Genomic DNA, 7,978 nt, shown 5'->3' with positions numbered 1-7,978 from the left:
CTTCCAGCATTCTGAAACACAACTATATCATTGTTCTTCTAATTGTTTGACAAGCTGTTCAATCACTACAATCTACAGGTGGCATCTGCTAGGTGCGCCCTGGAGGAGCGCTACTGTCGTTGGCTGCTTCACGAGTTTAAGTGTTTGAGCGGAAACCCCCTGCTAATAGCTTCGTTCAGGTTCAGTACAGTAATGTCCTTCCAGCATTCGGAAACCATTTGCAAGATGACAGTCAAAACCAAAGGACATCTCCCTCTGTGCTTTGACAAGGTAAAACGCCATCTGTAAATCAGGAGCGCAGTCAAAGTTATAAACAGAAGTGGCCCTGTACCTTCTATTCTCCCTCCTGATCCCTGGGCTGTAGCTGGAGGAGCGTGGCGAGAAACAGACAGAACGTTATATCAGCGCCAGACAAGACGCCAGAGGCCACACTTATAACGCTAATATCAACAAAGAATGGGCAAACACTTGAGTCAAAGGTTTGTTGGTTTTTGTTTTTTTGTGTGTGTGTCAGGAATAGTTCCAGGGTGCTCATGGACACATGCATAAGGAAGGATAAAACACAGCACACACACACACACACACACACACACACACACACACACACACTCACACTCCTGCTCTCCAGTGTAAGGGGAAGGAAGTGAAGTGTGTAATCCTCCCCATTCACGGACCCACTCAGCTAATGTGCGACTGACGCAGCTTTTGTTCTGTGATGGCCCCACTCTTCTCCATCTTTAAGCAAGTGATCTACCTTCATTTAAACCTCGAACGAGCGCGCCAATGAAGTGGGAATAACTGACATGCTCGCTGAGCGCACGTAAGCCTTTAATTCAATAATGTGGCAGATTAAGGGTTTGGATTCCACCTTCTGCGATGAGAAAGGCCTCCACTTGGCTGAAGACAAGTAGCTCCGTGCAAACGTACATTTTTTAAAAAGTACATAAAATGCAATTAATTTCAAACACATTTGATCGATCCGAGACCACGGAGCACCACGGCTACGGGCCCTGCTAGCTGAACCGCGTCTCACCTGTAAAAGGAGACTGGCAGCAGCAACCACACCTCCGTAGTCCTTTGAACCTCTAAGAAAATACGCCAAAAGAAACGTCTGTGCCTGTACACAAAAGCCCATTTTGCCAGGGAATTTTCAACCCATGTTAAACAATTTGCACGGTTAGATGCATTTGGCAATGGCAGGACGTGACTGCAGGAAACACCCACTTACATAGAACCCTGCTGAGGCAGTGGAGGTAAAGTGAGAACCGTAACGATTAGCAAATGAATAAATAAATAAATAAATGGTGCTCTCCTTTTGGAGGCAAAGCCCGGAGAGCAGGAGTGAGTGAGGTGTCTTCTACAGTGTGGCCTAGTCTCCTGCAGGGGCCACGGACCTCGCCGTTCAGCTCCCTGCTCACATACGTTTCTCTTTGTGCCACAGAGATGGCGCTGGCAGGCCTGGATAAAGGAAACCTCTTCTCATGCCCTTTTCCCTGCTGTCTCTCTCACTCCCTCTGGCCCTGTGCAGCTGCTTGTGGTGAGAGATTTGTATTCTGGTGCAGCTGTGACCAGAGCCCACACCTCTGGGGAGGGGCCTACACGCACCTGCTTGGTTTAAAAGGCGTGTGGCTGAGGGGCTGACCAAACACCAATAAACTCACAGTCAACATGTATGGGGGGGGGGGGGGTGGGAGGGGGGAGAGAGAGAGAGAGAGAGAGAGATGGAGGGAGAGAGAGAGAGAGAGAGAGGGAGAGAGAGATGGAGAGAGAGAGGGTGTGGGAGAGAGAGAGAGATGGAGGGAGAGAGGGTGTGGGAGAGAGAGAGAGAGAGTGAGTGAGAGAGAGAGCGGGTGAGAGAGAGTGTGTGGGGGAGAGAGAGAGGGAGAGAGAGATAGAGGGTGTGGGGGAGAGAGAGAGAGATGGAGGGAGAAAGGGTGTGGGAGAGAGAGAGAGATGGAGGGAGAGAGGGTGTGGAAGAGAGAGAGAGAGAGAGAGATAGAGAGAGAGAGGGTGTGGGGGAAAGAGAGAGGGAGAGAGAGGGAGAGAGAGATAGAGGGAGAGAGGGTGTGGGAGAGAAAGAGAGAGAGAGTGTGTGTGATGAACAGTGAAGGATTCAGGTGCAACAAAATAGAGAGCAGGAACAGAATGTATCCACATGACAATGACAGATGAAGAACAAGGATGGAAGGAAAGTGTTGGAGATAAAGGCTGAATCAGGAGTGAGGTAACCCTCCTCTGACTCCACGCACATGGCCTTGGGGAGTGAGGTAACCCTCCTCTGACTCCACACACATGACCTTGGGGAGTGAGGTAACCCTCCTCTGACTCCACGCACATGGACTTGGCGAGTGAGGTAACCCTCCTCTAACTCCACGCACATGGCCTTGGGGAGTGAGGTAACCCTCCTCTGACTCCACGCACATGGCCTTGGGGAGTGAGGTAACCCTCCTCTGACTCCACGCACATGGTCTTGGGGAGTGAGGTAACCCTCCTCTGACTCCACACACATGGCCTTGGGGAGTGAGGTAACCCTCCTCTGACTCCACACACATGGCCTTTATGACACATGAGGTCTAGAAAACGCATCTTTTTAGATTTTAGTGAGTCTGTGATGTGTGATGTGATGTCTAATGTAGTGTGGTGGGGTCTAGTACTGCGCTCTGTTCAGTATCATTAGCATGGCAGTACATTTCAGAGACAAAATACTTCAGTGACTTAAAAAAAAATAAGAAATCAGTGACAGATCTTCCACTTTGTCTCCTTATAATCCTTTGTATTGAAACATTGGCTTTAAAGAAAAATTACAACCAATATCTTAATGCAGAGTACATTAATAAATAATAGGACCGTTTTCGGGGGAAAGGCGGTGTACTCCGTTGAGTCAAGGGGCTGCAAGTGAGGCTCCAGAGTGCAGTTAGCGCCTGAGGCGAGGTCTGAAGAAGACTGAGGTCTCCTTTAAGCAGCTCTCCCTCCCTGCCGTATCTCCATCTCCAGAGCAGTGAGCCCTGTTGACCTGCTGTGTGCAGGCACAGTAGCCTGGGCTATCTTGCTCTAGGCTCTCTCTCTCTGGACCAGAAGATGGCAAACTTCAGCTCAGGACTCCCTCCTCCCTTTCAACAGCCCCAAAAGGCTTCATATGGACTGTGAGAGAGGGATGGATACTGAATACAGCATTGATTCCAGTTAAGATAAAATGGATACACACGCAAACACACACACCCACACACATGCCAGTGCACACATATCTGACACGGCACACGCCAACGCCCCCAACACTATCAGCCCGTGTTGGTTCCAGCGGATTGCTTATCGAGATTTGGTAGTCTAGCCTGAATCTACCCCCTCTCCTCACAACCACCACCCCTGCCTTTACTGATCTGTCAGTGATAGCAGCTCTCTCACAACAAGCCACAATAATAACAACTATCACTCATTTTCCGCACCGCATTCTGGAAAATAACACCCAGCGTTGGATCTGAGTGAAGGTGCAGCTGGTTGTCACGGGGCTGCCGCGATCAGAGAAGAACGTCCCAGAATCGTCAGGACCTGGATGAAGCAGAGCCAGCACACCAGCCTAACAGGTGGCATACTACACACACACACACACACACACACACACACACACACACACACACACACACACACACACACACACACACACACACACACACACACACACCCCAATTTTGCTAGTCTATGTGCCATGGCACCATGAAGCAGACCTGGTACATACACAAACACCCACTGTGTCTATACAAGCTTATGTATGCAGTGAGCAGACGAAGGAGGAAAGAAAGAATGGCACCATTTTATTGTTTTTTGTGTGGTGTTTAATGTAATTTAGACATTTTGTAATGGTTAAATGACATTAAACACCACACATCAGATGAAAAGCTCAGATCGTACCAGATTATAAACCACATGTAGCTTATACAGTTTCAATACATAAATGTAGCTTTATAATGCTTCAAATCTCTTTCTGAGGAAAACACATTTTGGTCTTATATGTTGAACTGTTCACATAAAATGTAAAAGTGGCTACGTTTTTGTTGGGGTGTTAACGTGGAGCTGCTGCGTTTGCTTTGGCCCACTCTGTCCTCACAGGGCACCGAGGAGACGAGAGCAGGACTTTTGGCATCTGTACACCTTTATACCAGTCGAATTTCAGAGCTGTGATGTGTCTCCTGTCAAAGAAAATCTGATATGAGCAAGGGTGTATGGGCCTGTGTGTGTGTGTGTGTGTCTGTTTTTAGCATCATTCCCTTGGTAAGGTCACTAAATCAAAAACATGCATGCACCCGTGCATACAGACACACACACACACACACACACACACCTTGCCTCAGGACAGACTGACCATATGTACAGTAATGTTGCTCGACAAGATCTGTTATCATTAGGAGAAAGGCCAGTCAACCCTACTCATTTGGGTCGTGACTATCAAACAATGGCTGTTGCACGCACACACACACATCATCAAAAATATTTATATTTAGAAGAAAGGTAAGAAGTCTCTCCGTCATTCTTCTTTCAGCTGTATAGATTTTCTCCAAGGATGATCACACAAGCAACACACAGACATGAAAGACCGGCACAGGTCACTGCTCAAATAGCATAAACGCACCCAGTGATTAATCTCTGTGGGACCAGTTACAGAACCGAACATGGTACCGACTTAATTAGTATTTTTACAGTCTGTCATTCAGACACCGTCAGCTACAATGTCCAACCACTCACCTGAACACAGACACACAGAAATAAAGAGCCGGTGAACCCAGATTGGTAAGAGTTTTTTAGAACTTTTTGTGAGTGACAGTGTGACAATTAGTCACTATAAGAGCCTTGCTGGAAATAAAGGAACATTATTAAAGAAAGAAGAAAAGACTGAAAAGAGAGCATGAGAAAAAAGACATTTCCATCACATGACCTGATCTTTGCTCGTCTCACCCCTGGTTGAACTGAGTCCCCATCACTGTGGGTTTTCTATATATAAAGGGTTTGTTTGGACACCCAGTCTCTGGTTGCGTGTCATCACTGAACATTTAGCAAGAATTTGCATGTTTGACTAAGACAAAGAATTCTCAAGTAAAGGGAATCTCGGTTACATAAAACCCGATACCTCGTCCCCTCTATGGATATCTGGTTCGATTTCCCCATTCTCCGCTGCGGTGTGAGATGACGCCTCCTGCTCTTTTGCCGTTTATCAGTGACACCAGCAGCCCAGTGTCATGTTCCGAACATGAGAACGACACTGACTGCATCTATTCGGTCAGAATGAAACCCAGAGGACACTTCTGTGTCTGTCACTGCAGAGGCTTTGGCTGCCATTAACTGTGAGGAAGTATATGAAAATATAACAGCACAAATAATATTAGATGAGGTATTAAAAGACATATTGTGTGACGTGGTTTTATATGGCATTGATTTCTCTGAAGTAGTCCATATATTGGCTTTGAGAAAGAAGAGACCATATGTGCTATTTAATTCACCTGAACTGATCAATACCAAAATGAAAAACGACCATATTTCTAAACGCCCTCTCAGCGAACGAAGTTTCCGTAAAGAAACCCCTCTTTATCTGCCTGTCAGTCCTCCAGTATCAAAGCAGTGACACTCTGTGCTGGTTCCTCTGAATTACAGGCGGCATGTGCCATAGAGCGCAGAAGGAGCATATCAAAGCAACTCTGTGGCGCCTGTGCAAAGACTGAATCACAGGCTAATTACGCATGAATGGTCTATGACTAACGGGAAAGGAGCAATTAGGCACCCATTAAAACCTGAATGGCAAACCGATCTTTGATTCGCTCACAATGTGACTGCTTTGCATAAATTGAATTATAATTAGCATACATGTTCTCTTTTCTCACTTTTTTGGCCCTACCTAGGTTTTGTGACTAGGCTATCACTGGGCTGTTTATGGCTCTGATTTTGGTTTATCTCTTTGCATTGAATGTGGTGTGTGTGTTTAGCATGTGGCACATGTATTCACATTACTGTAAGGTGAAAATGAAAAGAATTATGGGTATAAGCCAATGGGAAAGCAATGTGAGAACAATATATAATCTTGTGTGACTGTGAGTGTGTGTGTGTGTGTGTGTGTGAGAGAGATTGGGTGCCTCACACGGTTCACTGTACTGCATGCTGCTTACCTAGCTGGTGAAAGCCGTATTTCAGACAAGCTTAATGCTGAATCACTGATCATAAATTTAAGTGCAGTAACTGGAAACAGTGTTATTTAGTATAAAGCATGGCTGACAACCTAGCACTACAGGATGTGGGCATGGTTATACATATTCATGACCCTAATATGTTTATTCATCTCCTGTTTTACATAGTGCCTCTGAAAAAATAAAGAAGGGGATTTAAGGATTTGGAGTTGACGGTAGGTAAATGAGACGAGATATCAGCTCTGCTGTGTTGGTTTCTCCAGTTTAACCTCACCCTCACCAACTCCATCTGCAGCAGCTGGGTCGATCTGCTCCTTGAGACGTCTATCACGCATTTTTTGACATCAGTCCTCATTCTGCTCTCCCCCTCAGCCTCGTGCTCCATCACCCTCTACTCACGCGCTCATTGCTAATCCGAAGCTCTTGGCAAATTATGTCTGTTTAATATGAAATGCATATCTAAAAACTTCAGGGGGCGAGTTAAGTAGGTAGTGGAGTGATTTGATTTGCAGTTTGTCCACGTGTGGTGATCTTCATAGAAGAGAGGCTGCCACTCCAGAAAGCAGCGCGCGCCACACCTCCACCACCACTCATCTACCGCTCCACTCCTCCCCAAACACTCATCTACCACTCCACACCTCCACCACCACTCATCTACCGCTCCACTCCTCCACCACCACTCATCTACCGCGCCACACCTCCACCACCACTCATCTACCGCTCCACTCCTCCCCAAACACTCATCTACCACTCCACACCTCCACCACCACTCATCTACCACTCCACTCCTCCACCACCACTCATCTACCGCTCCACACCTCCACCACCACTCATCTACCGCTCCACTCCTCCCCAAACACTCATCTACCACTCCACACCTCCACCACCACTCATCTACCGCTCCACTCCTCCACCACCACTCATCTACCGCGCCACACCTCCACCACCACTCATCTACCGCTCCACTCCTCCACCACCACTCATCTGCCCCGCAACTCCTCCACCACCACTCATCTACCACTCCACTCCTCCCCAAACACTCATCTACCACTCCACACCTCCACCACCACTCATCTACCGCTCCACTCCTCCACCACCACTCATCTACCGCGCCACACCTCCACCACCACTCATCTACCGCTCCACTCCTCCCCAAACACTCATCTACCACTCCACACCTCCACCACCACTCATCTACCGCTCCACTCCTCCACCACCACTCATCTACCGCTCCACTCCTCCACCACCACTCATCTACCGCTCCACTCCTCCACCACCACTCATCTGCCCCACAACTCCTCCACCACCACTCATCTACCGCTCCACTCCTCCCCAAACACTCATCTACCACTCCACACCTCCACCACCACTCATCTACCGCTCCACTCCTCCACCACCACTCATCTACCGCTCCACTCCTCCACCACCACTCATCTACCGCTCCACACCTCCACCACCACTCATCTACCACTCCACTCCTCCCCAAACACTCATCTACCGCTCCACACCTCCACCACCACTCATCTACCGCTCCACTCCTCCACCACCACTCATCTACCGCTCCACTCCTCCACCACCACTCATCTACCGCTCCACACCTCCACCACCACTCATCTGCCCCGCAACTCCTCCACCACCACTCATCTACCGCTCCACTCCTCCACCACCACTCATCTACCGCTCCACTCCTCCACCACCACTCATCTACCGCTCCACTCCTTCACCACCACTCATCTGCCCCGCAACTCCTCCACCACCACTCATCTACCGCTCCACTCCTCCCCAACCACTCATCTACCGCTCCACACCTC

This window comes from Electrophorus electricus, chromosome 26, assembly GCF_013358815.1.
Source record: "Electrophorus electricus isolate fEleEle1 chromosome 26, fEleEle1.pri, whole genome shotgun sequence".
In the NCBI taxonomy this organism is placed as follows: domain Eukaryota; kingdom Metazoa; phylum Chordata; class Actinopteri; order Gymnotiformes; family Gymnotidae; genus Electrophorus; species Electrophorus electricus.
This window is presented reverse-complemented; position numbering follows the sequence as displayed.